At 45.2% G+C, this 15,659-nt stretch overlaps 1 long non-coding RNA gene across 1 annotated transcript in view; it reads left to right on the top strand.

Moving 5' to 3' along the window:
- Positions 1 to 267: 267 nt before the first annotated feature.
- The window catches only part of LOC116950837 (uncharacterized), a 38,896-nt gene continuing 23,504 nt past the window's right edge, over positions 268 to 15,659 (top strand). Inside the window, exon 1 of the long non-coding RNA XR_012945844.1 lies at positions 268 to 2,879. This is a non-coding gene — a long non-coding RNA (uncharacterized LOC116950837). The remainder of the gene's footprint in view (positions 2,880 to 15,659) is intronic.

The raw sequence follows: 15,659 nt of genomic DNA on the forward strand, positions 1-15,659 counted from the left end.
ATAAAAAAAAACATGATGGTGATTTAAAAGGGTGGTTTTGAGTGATGCCCCCTTGAGTGCGTGGTTCTTCTCTGTGTAGCCTGGTATCCATCCACCAAATAAAAAAAATACACATCAGAAACATGGACTTTGAAAAAAAAAGGAAGAAAGGAAAATGAGTGTAGCAGAAATTTGTTTTTTATTAATTATTGTTTGGAGAAAAAACTCAAAGGGGCTGAGGAAATTGTAGAAAAAAATAAGGAAGAGCATGATTGAAATGTAATGAACACATCAAAATAATGGGAAACAGTAGGTTGCCAAAATAGGTTGTCAATTGGAAATACATGGGAAAAGAACGAGGGGCCATTAAAGAAAAAGATAGAGTGAAATGTTAAGAAAGGATATGGAAGAGGTGGCCTGGTGGCTCAGAGGTCAGAGCGGTGAGCCGGCACCACGGAGACACTGGGTTTGATCCAAGCTTCAGCTGCCTTTAATTAAACATGGCTCTCAAGCGTAGTGAGTTGATGGTCTCAACCCGGTCACCAATGACTGATCGCAAAAAATCCCATAACATTACATTTACGCACTTCATTTGGCAAAATTACAGCTCTGTGAATTAAAATATTTGTCTGAAGGTCACGTGCCAAACAGTGCTCTCGTATGGGGCAGCGAGTGTGAGGGTCAAGCCGTCTATTTTGTGGACTATGTCACGTGAAGGGATCTCGGAGGTAGATGCGTGCCCCAAAATCTAAGGATTCTTATAGCACGAAGGCATGCACTGCTATGCAAGATAAACGATTGGATACATTGTCTTTATGGCACGATGGCGATAGCGCTATCGGGACAAAATTGGGGGGAAATTATTAGATTTTTTTTATTTTGCAGAAGGACGCGATAGAGAAACGTAGTTGAGAGTGATGGAGGAAGAGGGGAGATGAGAGGATAACAGAATGTGGAAAAGCTTTGTACAATCACCGACCTAGCTACACACTGCAGCGACGCATGATGATGATAATAATAAGATGTACAAATATCCTTCCTTAAAAAGTATTTTGAAAACATCCTAATTCTACATATGTAATGTAGATTTGTTGAATTAATTCTCCCAGTGCCAGAATATCTGAATCTCAATTCACATTGATTCCAGAATCTAATTGTCAACTCTCACCTACTTTACCTTACTACATCTCTCTTTTTTGCTCACCTCTTTGCAATAAAAACCTAGGTCCTCTACTTGGAAACTGCGATTAATATATATAACATTTAAGCACCCGTTCATCAAAACAATTTTATTATTATTTTTATACAGGAAAACCACGTTGAGTCCAAGGACTCATTTTTTAGGAAGGTCCTGCATCAGATGCTTATTTTTGAGTGCTGACACATGCCAGGCGAAAACCGGAGCACACGGAGAGAGAATCCACGTGCATGAGGGGGAAATACTCTAGCCACCGTACAAATGGAAAAAGATGGCAATCCATCCACTTGCTAGACCGCCTTCTCCTGGCCAGCGAGGATATTGCACCTCGACAACCCACGGCATGGTTGTTTCACCACGTGTGTGCAATCCACCAGCCCTCGTCTCCACAGCACTGGACAAACAGGCGTGCGCCACCACTGAAAGTGTACAATAACAACAACAACAACCGCTATTCGCCACGAAGTGGCAGTGACGTCACCACGGCGCTTGTGCCAGGCTATGTGCACGTTAAGCCCGCTGGCAGGAGGCCACGGGACAGAACCAGGTGCCATTGGTTCACTGACTGAGATGCCTGGCCTATGCACCACCTGTGCCCCCTATTTTGCCAACTTGTTGTGTACAATGGGCAGTGTCACAAACGCGAGCTCTTCACCTCCCCGCTCATGTTTAGGACGATCCCAGCCGACAGTTCTTCTGGCACGTGTTGGTTCATGAAGTATCTCCTGTGAATTGGCCGCCCACAGTGAATGTGGCTCCTTACCAACCACACACAAGGCTTCTGCTGTGCTATGGTCACTGCATTTATTATTACACTGCTGGACGAACGACACTGACAATCATTGATTGCAATTAGGGTTAGGGTCTCTATGCAGGCATAAAGTAAAGCAAAAGTTTTAAAAAAATGTGTATGCCCAGTCAGCTGAGCATTGGCCGGTACTCATAATCAACAGTAGTTTTAGCCAGTGGTGGAAGTTCCGCATTTCTATGGTAGAGACCAAACTCCCCCTTGGGGAAAGCACGGTCGTATTTAACATTAAACCTTCCGATTGTGTCAAATAATTATACCTATAAAGCAAAGTTGACTCAATGTCTGAGTTATAAAGGTCTACTATGATATATCTTATTTAACTTTTAAAACATATAAATGATAGACAATTAAAAGAGGAAATCATTGCATTGACAGCGAAGGTCAAAATGAGGACAGTATCAGACTAGCGTTATTGTTCTCACTAGAACATTTACAAATGCAATACGGCGCCGTCATTCGTAACGTTAAATCAACGTGCAGTAACAAGCCTCATGCCAGTTTGAAGAACGTAATCATGAATTGAATCAATCGGACCGTTGTGTGACTTTGAATGACTGAATATGGTGATTTAAAGACGTAAATAAATCAGTAATCACAGCCTGATTGGACTGTATAATGGATCCGCAATGAGACACTGATTACTTTTCACAAATAACGCTCCCGGCCAGCACTCCCAGTCTGTGCGGCCGAACAGGAGAGTCTCTGTCCCGCGACTTGTGGCGTTGCAGCGAGCGTTGGCGTGCGACGTTCTCTATTCGTGTGTCGGAGGATGCGGTGGGGGAGGGGTCAGAGCACCGCTGTGTCTGCGGCGTGTGTGTGTGTGGGAGGCTTGCGAGCTTCATCAAAGGACTTCTCGCCAGGAAGCGCGGCTCTGTCAGCATCCAGAGTCAGGTAACGGACACAACTCCCCCACCGTGCAGGTGGTGGCGTCTCATCGGCGGCTCCCCACCCCCCTCCAGCCCTCCCCGTACGTGGTGTGACGCCCAAGTCTCTCCGTGCTATCAGCGGAGCGTGCTGTTGTCAATGGGAGTGGTGCAGGGTACGGCGGGGGGGGGTGGTGTCAGGGCCGGATTAAGATTTTGTAGACACCCTGGGCTACAGGTACTGTAAAGGCCCCCAGTCATATTTTCAAAAGGAAAACAACAAAAAAAGAAAATTTATTTTTACAAGGCTAGCAAGAAATAACATTCAGCATTCACAAATGAAATAACTTTTCACTTAAACCCCTGGAGGTCCTCCAGCTGGTGGAGGCCACTGAGCTGCAGCCCCTAAAGTCCATGCCTTAATCCGGCCCTGGGGGGGGGGGGGGGGGGGCAGGAGGCGGTAGCGTAGTGGGTTAGCGCTAGGGCTGAACGATTTGGGGAAAATATCTCATTGTGATTTTTCTGACAAACATTGCGATTTGATCTGCGATTAAAAGTTTTTAAGTTAAGCTTCAGTTCAATGTTCACTTTGTAATACATTTAAAGCACGTGATGGAGCATTACCACGTGATACCATCAAAATATGAACTGTTCTATATATTCTAATGCAAGGATGAGAACTTAAAATATATTAATTGCTTCCAACATGTATTTTTTTAAATTTAATTGAAATAGAACAATCAAACATAGAACAAGTGTTACGTTAAATAAAAAAAAGTTATAATAATAAAAAATCAAACAATTCCAATAAGAAAGTAATAGCACTCTTCAAATCGTAAAAATATCACAGCCTTTGCGATTTGCTAATCACATTTTTCCAAATTGAGATTTCGATTTGAAATCGATTAATCGTTCAGCCCTATTTTATATTCTTAGTTCTTTTATTTCAGGAATATTTTGATGTTTTTTTTTTCCTGGATTTTCTGTTTGCACAGTCACATGATCACTTTAAGATGTTTTTCTTGTTCGTGTTTTTGTTTTTTGTTTGTTGCGGTTGCACCCGATTCAAGAGCCGAATGGCTCACGGGGCTATACCTAATAAATGGAACTATGGAACTATGGTAAAGTCACGTTATGCCGCGCTGCGAGACCCGGCGACCCGAGTTCGATTCCCGCTCGCGGTCACCGGCAGCAGCCTCAAATCAGTAACCATCTCGTTTTGCGGTGTGTACGCATCGAGGGAGACAAAGGCGGCCGGGCGTGGTTGCTGACCCAGCCACCCCCTCGCGTGCCGCGCTGGTCATCTTGCTCGCTAAACAGGACTTGCCCCCAAACGTCTATTTTCAGGGTGCACAGGGGGGATCGTTGTCTCTGAGATCAACACACTTCAATCCCGGTGGACCTAGGTTTGATTCCCCGCAATGCCCCATCGAGAGTGGTATCGAAAGTGTCGACCCAGCTGTTGATGCAAGCAACAGGAAAAAACAAACCCCCACAACTCACGTCTCTTGTTATTTACATCGGCCTTTTAACAGAACCATATAAGATCCCTGGTTTTTTTTGGGGGGGGGGAGGAGGGGGGTGACCACAGGGGTAGTTATATGCCTAAAATTTCTTGTAAAATACCCTCCACCACCTGACAATATCTTCACGTACGCAAAGGAATAAATTATACGTGCCAATTAATAGGCTGAGCGCGTTACGTGCGAAGTGTTTAACAAGCATTGGGAGCGTGCAGCGTGGAACGAACATCATTTGAATGCGGGGGGGGGGGGGGTCTCGAGGACTGGCTTTTGGATATCCTGGCAATAATAGCATCTCGTTATGGGCAAGGGTGCTTCTTCAAAGCGGAGAGGAGGCAGCCCCAGACGTTGCTGCGTTACAGTTTGGGGGGACCAACAATCTGGCTGCACTTTCTGCTCAGAATGTTGCTTTGTGCAACGCATTCCACGACTACAGCGTCTCGCTTTGTTACGTACTAGCTTTCCTACCCCGCGCGGCCGCCTTTGTCTCCCCAGTGGCGATGTTCACACACCACAGCAGTTACTCGTTTGAGGCTGAGTAGACCTAGGGGAGGCCCAGGACCGGTTCAAATAATCGTCACTGGTGGTGGCCGTGAGCGGGAATGGAACTCGGGTCGCCGGGTTCGTAGCGCAGCGCGTTAACGACTACACTACAATGCGTTACGCTTCCACACACACACAGACAACAACCGCCATTCGCCACTAAGTGGCGGTGACGTCACCACGACGCTTGTGCCAGGCTATGTGCACCCTGAGGCCACGTGAAGTGTCGAACACCCGCTGGCAGGAGGTCACGGGGCAGACCCAGGTGCCACGGGTCGACTGACTGAGATGACTGGCTGGTGCACCACCTGTGCCCTCTACTGTGCCAACCTGCTGTGCTTTAGCCACCCGGGGCTCCGCTCGTTGTTCTGAGCGTCGCTCCTCCGCCATCCGTTGTTGTTGGAGGGCGACTGCCTCCAACTGCCCAGTAGCATCCTTCACGAGCCTCCTCCACAGAGGCCGATCTTGACACCGCTGGTACCAGTCATCGGCAAGTCCACTCAGCTCCACGTCCTCCTGTACCACATCACTCCATCTCTTCTCTAGCCCGTGCCGCGCCCGCTTAGCCCCCTCAATCCGGCCAAACAAAAGCTGTTTCGGCATGCGGTGGCTGGGCATGCGGGCTACATGACCCAGCCATCGCAGCCTTGGCTGCCGGAGGAGCTCACCGATGGGACCCTGCCCAGATCTTTCAAGGATTTGTGAGCTCCTCACACAATCCAGTCTGGTTAAACCCAGGATGGATCGTAGGCAGGCCAGCCTAAATGTTTCTAACCGGCGAAGATGTTCCATTAGGGGGGTCCACGTTTCGCAAGCGTAGAGGAGGGAATGACCGTGGCCGAGAAGACCTGAAACTTAGTGCGGAGCGACAGACCAGGTAGCTTCCACACAGCGTTACGCAACCGATGAAAAGATATTGCCGCTCGACTGATTCGGAGTGAGACCTCTGCTGTTAAACTGGAGCCAGTCATAAGCACACTGCCCAGGTATGGGAAATTTTCCACTCTCTCCACAACTGCCCTATCACCGATTGGGAGTTGTGGGGGTGGAGTGTCCGATGGTACAAAATACCCAGGCAGGTGCTTAGTTTTGGTGGGGCTGATGGTAAGGCCCCACCTCTTAGTGGCACGCTCCAGTCTCAGCAGCAGCAGCGTCTCCAACTCCTCCTCTGAATGAGCAGCTATTACCAAATCATCGGCATATATAACATGGTTGAGCAATAGGGAGCCATCCCTTGACCGCACCCGGGCATAGATCAACCTCCCATTATATCTGTACCAAATGTTGATTCCCCCCGTACAGCTATTGAAGGCTTCACGAACTACGTGGTCAAAATTGTTCAATAATGTGGGAGCCAGAGGACATCCCTGTCGCACCCCAAGGTGTACAGGGAATGGCTCTGACTCCCGGCCACGTAGTTTTACCCGGGCCCGCTCACCATCATGAAGGTCCTTAATGATCGTGAGCAGAGGGTCAGGGACTCTAAAAGCACGAAGAACAACCCAGAGCCCAGGACTACTGATGGTATCATAGGCCTTGACCAGGTCAATAAAGCAGAGATGTAGGTCTTGTTGGAATTTCCTACACCTCTGCTGTAGCAGACGGACAGAAAATATGGCATCTGTGCAGGACCGCCCTTTCCTGAAACCGCATTGGGGCTCCGCAAGCCTCTCCTCAGCGTGTCTGGCGAGGCGATGTTGAATAATCCTTGCCAGGACCTTTCCCGGCACACTGAGGAGTGAGATGCCCCTGTAGTTGTTACAGTCTGTGCGGTCCCCCTTCTTAAAGAGGGGGACCACCAGGGCATCCTTCCAATCCTGCGGAACCCGTCCAGTGGTACAGACACACACACACAGACACACGCACACACAGACACACACACAGACACATACACAGCGCGCTAACCACTACAATGCGTTACGCTTCCACATGCGCGGGTCACGTGACAGATTTGACGTCACAGCTCACTTGCCATGCAAAATATATAAATGAATTATTGAGCTCCCCCCCCCCCCCCAAATAAAAGTGCATTTTTATAATTTTTCCATGGTGTACAGTCTGGAAAGTACCCACATGGCAAATTTCCAGTTTGTTGCATGTCGGGAAGTAGGCTAAACATTTTGAACAGACACACATATTCACAACTTTGCCTTATATATGGAGATAACGCCATACAGTGTTACGGACAGTGTCGGTGGGGGTTTGTGTGTGTTCTGCCTGTACTATACTACTGTCAACGCCGCCCCTTTGAATGTTTTATTCAGCCTTAAATGAGCACCTGGTGTAGAGTGTGTTGACATCGGCACTTGGGAGACAAAGGTGGCCAGGAGTGGTTCTGACCATACCATCCTTGTGTGCCACGCCATAGTTATAGAGTAGTAAGGTCTTTATCAGTTTGCACGGTAAGGGGGTACAGCTGGTGGTGCATCTGCCGGTCATCTCAGTCAGCCAACCCATGGGACCTGCTGGGTCTGTCCCGAGACCTCCTGTCGGCGAGACTTCGACACTCCACGTGGCCTCAAAGTGCACCTGGCCTGGCACAGGTGCCGTGGTGACGTCACTGCCACTTCGTGGCGAATAGATATTTGTGTATGTGGCCGTGAATTGCATACTTAGTAACGTGACTTTACCAACATTCTAACGAAGAACGAGGCACTTGTTAACTTTGTTGGGCTTTTTTTTCCTTTACTTTACGATCATTGGATATATTGAGGATGCAGAAGCGTAATACGAGTAGGATATTGGTCGATCTAATAACAGTCAATCCATGTTTGGCGAAATAAGAAGCATGCCAGGAATGTGGTCAAATTTAAACACAAATATCAGCCAATACAGGCACGTCAGAAACGTCGTTCACAGTGATCGTGGTGACGTTTTTCACTAAAAGTAATTGTATTTTGTGATTGTTTGATATTACGTATTTTTGTTCGGTACTCGGAGATGATTGTGGTGATTGTTCAACCCCCGAGCACATTTTCCATATGGGCGCTACTTGGTGGTAAGTCAGCACTGGTCGTCCTATATACAGAAAGATCTAGACCCTGTCACAGGAATGTGGAGTCTCCACCATTGACTGAGGACCTCGCTGAAGGTAACCATCACTCGACGCTCAGCAGGGCACACGGAACCTGTAAATACATCGTTTGAACGGATTTATTTGTTTTATTTTTTCAGATGTCTTTTGAAAAGCATTTTAAAAAACCATAATAGAGGTGTTTTTTGGCTTAGATCGCGTAAATATATCAATGTGTCGTTAAAACCCGCCACCACCCGACACAGCCAACTAGTAAGGGTTGTCACGTAAACAGAACGCGCCGATTCGTTTCTAGTACAGCACACAGGTGTGTTGGAGAGCCAAGCCACAAAATTTACAAACTGAGTACGACGTTTCGCCAGTAATTACAACTAGCTTAATCAGGCGACAGCCAGATTTGTGGAGAAGTCTAACTGTTTCGTTCCTTATATGTAATTACTGGCGAAACGTCGTACTCAGATTGTAAATGTTGTGGCTTGGCGCTCCAACACACCGGTGTGCTGTACTAGTGACGAATTGGCACGTTCTGTTTACGTGATAACCCTTACTAGTTGGCTGTGTCGGGTGGTGGCGGGTTTTAACGACACATTTAAATATTTACGCGATCTAACCCAAAAAAAACTCTATTATGGATGATATTGGTCGCAAAAGCCTTCTCCGTGTTAAACATTTTAATGAAGGCAAGATTCAAACAAAACAACAGATACCTGAACTTCTTTTATCGTCTGTCTTTTAACTTTTATTATTTTTGAAATGAGACTGCAACTGATTACCATTTGTGAGTAGGATGACCACATAATACGCCCAAAGACTTTTAAAACTGTAAATAAATGCCATTGCCATGTGTTATATGGCATATTTGATCATATTTTAAGGTGACCGATGTTAATTCCCTTGAAAGAATAGAACTTTAATAATAACAACACTTCTAAAAAAATCTATTTTGAAGATTTCTGTGTTTGCATTTTGCTGTATTTTTCATTGCCAGGGGATTTATGCTGTCTTCATGTCACAAACTTGAGACTTAGCACAAGCAGATGTGGAGGCACTGGCAATTGAACAGAGCAATGCAGACATTGTTTATATCAGCTGCCCATATGCGTTTGTAAATGGCTTAACCATCACTCAAAATAATGCAAACCCCGCACGCTGTGAACATCTGGAATAAAAGCAGTAACAACTGTTCGCAGTAGTTTCATATGACTGCACGAGCCATGATTTAGAATTAGCCCCATGTGTTCGTATAATTTACAAGCAGTGCTGAGGAGTAATGTGTAACAGGTACCATGTGATTGTAATCAGATTATGAAATACCGAAACTGGGAAATCTGCTGTTACTCCATTCTTTCGGATGTAATCAAATTACTCAACTTGTACAGTTGGATTACATGTTATGATTACTCTTATTTTAAATATTAGAAAACCAATTAACAAAAAACTATTCAAATGGATGAAGGAAATTGCACAGTCGGCAATCTGAGTTGTTGGGAAGACAGTAGCAGCAGACTCTGCATTCAGATTGCACAAGATAACCAACACCGGTGACGTGGTAGTATGTCCCTTGTTTCATAACAACACAATGTGTAAAATTTTGATTTAAAGCTTTCGTGACTGCAGGGATTCATATTCTTGGTTCTTTCGGTAAAGTCACGTAGAAGGGAAACAATAAAATAAAAAATATATAAAACAATAAAATTATCACGACGTTTCGACTGCAACACAAGCAATCATCATCAGGTGTGAAAACCACAGCAAGAAAAATTGAAAAAAGTGGCGGTTTTTTTAACGTTAGCACCACGGAGAGCGATTTGGCAGTTATTCAGTTGGACGAGTCCATCTATGTTCGGAAAAGAGGAGGGGGGGAGACGAAAATAATGGATGCGGTCTGAAAGCCACCGTAAGCGTGAACAATCAATTAAGACCCGAAATGGTTTATCAAATCCTTCCAATGATTGCTAAGCCAGAATCCATCTTCTCGGTTGAAATTGTCTCTGTGTTTGTATATGTGGATAGCCTCATGAACGAATCTCTCATGGTAGCCAGATGACTTGCAAAGAACCTCTGTCTTGGAGAAGTCAATGTCATATGAGCCTACTGAATTATAACAGTGATCTGCCACGGCCGAGGTGTTGGTCCTACCGTGTTTTAGGTCTGCTTTGTGTTCATGAATGCGGTCCAAGACATGTCGTTTGGTTTCTCCAATGTAACTACTACCACAGAGGCAACTTAGTTTGTAGACACCAGGGTACTGTATGTCCGGAATCACATCTTTTACAGACGGAACCAGATCACGGATTTTATGTAATGTGTTGAATCGGACCTGGATCTTGTGTTTATTCAAGATTTTGGAGATCTTTTTTGTGATCCCCGCAATGTAGGGTAAAGTGATGGTTTTGAAAGGCTCCTCAAGAGAGTCCTTCTTCATGGTTGGAGTGATAGCTTTGCGGATTGTGTAGTCGGAGTAACCATTAGCCTTAAGAGCTTGGTGTACCTGCTTGAGTTCACTGGCTATGTGTTCCTGGTCGGATATGCATTGGGCTCTATGGTGCAGAGTCTTGATGAGGGAATTCTTCTGGGATGGATGGTGGTGGGAAATCGGTTTCAGGTAAGCATCCGTATGGGTAGCTTTCCTGTAGACAGAGTGGCTCATTGAACCATCAGGTCTCTTTTTTATTAGGACATCCAAAAAAGGTAGCTTGCCATATTTTTCGACTTCTATGGTAAATCTGATGGCTGGGTGTATGGAATTGATGTGGTCGAGGAATTGGTCTAGAGCAGGCCGATTCGTCACAATGTGTGTTTAATACGAAGGAATTTGTCAAAAAGAAAATGTACAAAAATCTGGTAACATTCTATTAAATAAAAATAATAATTACCAATAACGCGATTAATTTGCGTTACTTTTACAACGTCAAGTTATCAGTAATTCGATTGCTTTGAAAAGTAACCCTCCAAACACTGCACATAAACGACATCGTCGTCCACTAAGGTACATATGCTTACACTGTTTAGTTGATCCTATTTTCCTGCCATCAATTAACAGTATTAAATGCAAATTGTTTATTTGCACAAACCACCTACATGTTTAGCAAATGTGTGCTATTTAAACCCACTAACAACGCTGAAGGTTATTGCACTCTGTTCTTGAACGAAAAAAAACACGTGATGCCCACACACGGACTACTCTATAACAGCATTTGCACAGATAAGTTGCAAATACTGGTTATTGTCAGATATATAATATGCATTGATATTCTGCCGTGTACACACTGGATTATACATGTGCAGTCCATATTAATTCAAAGTACGTATTGTGCAGTATTTAACGTTTTTTACGAAATATAGAATATTGGCCAGGCAGCTCTGTGGTTGGAGCGCATGGCTATCGGCTGGAAGGTTGCGAATTTAAATCCCTGTCATGGGTCGACTTTCCCCATCATTTCTCCAATATGGATATAAATAGTACCGATTTTTCGGGAAGTGAAATATGGTCAACTTATGCAAAGACTGGCCCCCACTCCAGAAATGTTAAATGTCCAGCAGTGTCTCAGGGCTACAAGCAGAGCTATGCACTGGCCAATGTGTATGGATACAATCTTACATGGTCTAATTTAAAAGGCCGCATCAATTGGACCCCCGAGGCTCAGAGCGTAAAGATTCTTCATAAAATGCCAAAGAATTGGCAGAACAGTCATTTTTTTGTGCGGAACTAAAGTTGAATTTATTGTGTTCCTGCCTGGACTGTGCAGAGTGGAGGAGTGGCATGTAACACGCATAATGCCATCGCTGTGTTCGCTGGGACCATCAAAGTATGGCCGGGCTGAATTAACCATGTCCTTTGTGGTATGATTGGGTCTTAAAAGCTGTCAAGCATGCACCACAGATTGTGAATGTCCAGCTGGGTAGCGCCGTGAATGTAGTGCTCGACTTGCATTCGGAAATATGTGAAGTCAATTTTAGTTGGGGGGGGGGGGAGGATTAACCCAGCTTGTTATCCCTTCATCAATACATTGAGGCACCACTTTGTGGGAAGTCAGCAGCAACTGGCCCCTGAAGAACCTGGGCCCGACTTTAGGAATGTTCACTCGCCACAAAGTGTTACTTATTTTTTTTATTAACCCCAGAATGATAAGTTGGCCCTTGACTGACCAAGATAGGGATCAATGTTCCTTCAACTGTAGATCGAGCATACTAACCACATCACCGCACGGCTAGATACAGCGATTCTCCAGTTTGCATATCAAAGTCGTTCTGCTACATAACCTGCAGTGCAACATTATTAGTATAAAGACCCAACATACACTGTAAATGTCACCCAAACAATGGTTACGTAACGTTCTTTGCAATTAGCGTTTGATTAATTAATTCGCTTCACAAGCTAATGAACCGGTCAATGCACTATGGCATGCAAGTATTTGGCAATTGCCAAGGCAGTCCTCAGTGACCCACGGTAACAGTAAATCCACGCCTGAGTTGCAGAGCGGAGATGTGTGGGTGACTCGCAGGGCTAATACTAAGCACTGAGCCGGCATCAATGCAACACTGGGTTTGAATCTGGGTTTCACCCGCTCGCAATTAAACTCGATTGTTAAGTGTAGGGAATTGATGGTTGCAAGTGCGATCGCGAATGATCGTGCACAAAAAAATAATAATACACATGGCTTTTCACGCTTTTCAGTTCTCAAACTCTAAAACGTGGCTTTTACTGTCATGTAATGAGCACTCTTTTCTGGTTAAATGTCTAATGTCCCGAGCGTGGATACAGCAACTCTGACACAAGGTGGTACACCGCTCACTATAAGCGTATCAAATGTAAATGTCTTCAACCTCATGCCATGACACCGATAGCACATTTGCCATGTATGTATGTATATTGAACTTCTTTCGCACCATACGTAGCCAACCGTGCTAATCGGTGTGCCATGAGGTTTACAACAAAAAAAACGACAGGACAGCCTCTTGGTGTGCTTTTGTGCCCGTATCAAGCACGCAAACAAAGCACCGCGCCAGAAAATCTGTCCTGAGCTCTGCGTGTCGTAAACAAACCCTCGCATTCCGCCACACAAGTCTCACGCTCATCGATTCGTATCACCGTCACGGAAATCGTAGTTTGTTGCTGTGCTTTGTGACGCGTATGCTCACGCTGCAGTGCAGATAGGCTTAAGTGGCGTGCAGATTCTGATCCAGGCAGAACAAATTTAAAGATGCATTTTCAGGAGTTGTACTACTGGCAGTTGACTCAGATCACCATCGTTATTCCTTCATGATTGAACAAATTAAGACCATATTGTGAGAATTCAACAATGGCTGTCGTACGGAAAGACTGGCTCCCCAAAATACGAATGCAGAAGAAGAGCTACTGACTCAGAATAGCCAAAGGCAATGAGCACTTCCATAACACGAACTCGAGCAGGGAGACACTTCGACTTATTTTCTGAGACATTGCTTGAATTATTGGGCTGTTGAGTGCTCAGTGTTCCCACCATTGGCATGCTGTGTGCAATTGCATGCGAGAGTTCAGTTATTTGACTATATAAAAAAAAAACATTGACAATGTACAAAAAGATCTCTTCCACAACCTTCAGCACCTTTCCGTGACCACCATATCTTCCCCTTACATCCAATGAGATATCCATGCAGCTCTGTTGCATGAACAAATGCTGCCGGCATGGACAGAGTACACACCCGAATTCCTGAAAAATCTGGGAACCAAGGTACGAAAATGGTTGTCAAAAAATATATTTGCTGTTATCCGTCGGATGGGGAAGGCACCATCAAGCTGGTGAGAGGCCGCGGTAAAGGCTGTCCTCAAACCCGGCAAACCTTCGAAGTGAGCTGCCAACTCCAGGCCGATATTTACGTAACGTGGAACTTCTTTCTCACCCGCACGCACGTAGCCAACCATGCCAATTGGAGGTGCTCCTCTCCACTCCATACAAACTTATGGGGAGGGCATTACTCTCCCGCCTTGCACCACGCATCGAGGAAGCCCTCCCCAACAATCACAACATCACTCCTGTGGCCCTCAACTGGCTCACCAACCTCCGCATCAACATAAACAATTGATAGTCACCCTACGGTGTGATAAGTAGAACATCAGCTCTGTGAACCATCTGGCGTGAATGTCAAGTCAGTGCATGTCCATGCTCATACAGATATTGGGTAAATCTTGACTTTAAGCTTTCGTGACTGCAGGAATTCATATTCTTTGGGTCTTTCGGTGAAGCCACGTAGATAAAAACAATAATAAAAAAATATCACGACGTTTCGATCGCGGCACAAGCAATTGGCAGATTTGGTCCAGTTGTGAAATTTTGAAGCTACGAGGGTGAAGACCAGTATGCCTTCAAGCCACCATTATTGATTGCTACCGAGGTGTGCTTATTTGTAGCAAATCTCTATTAGAGAGGAAGGGATGAGTCGAACCCTGACTGGGACGTTACCTGTGACCTGATGGTTGAGTCGACCAGTATAATCATAGCGCCACTCGGCCAGATTTACCTGCCGTGATGTGGTTGCTAAGAAAACCTCTGACCTAATTCTCAAGAACAGCCGATAGTGTGCATGTGCGTGTGTCATCGAGCAAATCTAAAAATTGTCAAAAATCACAAACAATGAAATTGCAGAAATATTACGCACTGTACGTATGGCTATGGCGTGGATAAGAGACCACGTGTTCCTGCTCGCAACATAGATCAATCTCACTCGGTTAAATACAGGGTATCGCAAAGGAGAGTGCCTTAGATATCCCAGACGATTGGGCGATCGTTACCTGTGTGCGGTTTCAGGAAGATAGCGGTTGGTTTATTTCCAACTCACGCACAGCAGCCACGCATGTGCCAAGATGAGGCAAAGCAAGTAGAGCTCAGTTTATACTCATATAAGTGCTCACTTACGGCGATGTGTGACGTTCAGCAGAGATCCGTGCGCACACCAATGGATCTGGCGTTCATTGAAACGATTCAATCAAGGCGTCGCTCAAGTGCCAAATTATCCTCGTAGCAAAAGTAGCTACATATGTAGTAGCTAGGGGCCCCGCACTTTCAAGGGCCCCGCGCTAAATGCTTTCAAGCTGTCAATTCCGGTTCAGTGATTGTGCACTTGCTCTATTACTATAGTACTATACTGTCTTCAACTTTTATGAACGACTGGGTGTTTAAGGTTAGCGATTTGTCGTATTATCTGGCTGTATAGAAAATGAAAAAGTACAATTACTTTACTATGCAAGTTAAACATTTGTGCGTTTTAATATTTACGTGTTTTTTTTTAAATTTAGGGTATCTTTATAACATATGCTACAGGCCCCGCACGAGCTTAATTCGGCACTGCTCCACTGCACTGGTGGTGCTCAACAAGTAGGGCAGAAATTCAACGTCCCAAGGCGCTGTTTATCCATACACATGACCACTAAAGCGAGCATTAGGCATAACCATGTGGAATACCGTTGTGATGGGGTTGTAACGATGATGAAAATAGTCATCGTGATGGTTATAATAATGATAGGTGGTAATTATGCTGGGAAGAGTGCTTGCCTCCCGCTCGAAATATTGTAAGTTGAATATCCCTCACGAGGGTAAATTCTGCCATCAACCCACATGGGTTGATGGCAATTTGTGGGAAGCGCAGAATGTGTCTTATCGACAGGTCTGGCCCCTGCCATAGCAGTGTAGAATTTCCACCATTGACTGATGGCCATCAACAGAGAATG

This window comes from Petromyzon marinus, chromosome 2 (genome assembly GCF_048934315.1).
Source record: "Petromyzon marinus isolate PM22_M1 ecotype Great Lakes invasive population chromosome 2, UKy_Petmar_22M1.pri1.0, whole genome shotgun sequence".
In the NCBI taxonomy this organism is placed as follows: Eukaryota; Metazoa; Chordata; class Hyperoartia; order Petromyzontiformes; family Petromyzontidae; genus Petromyzon; species Petromyzon marinus.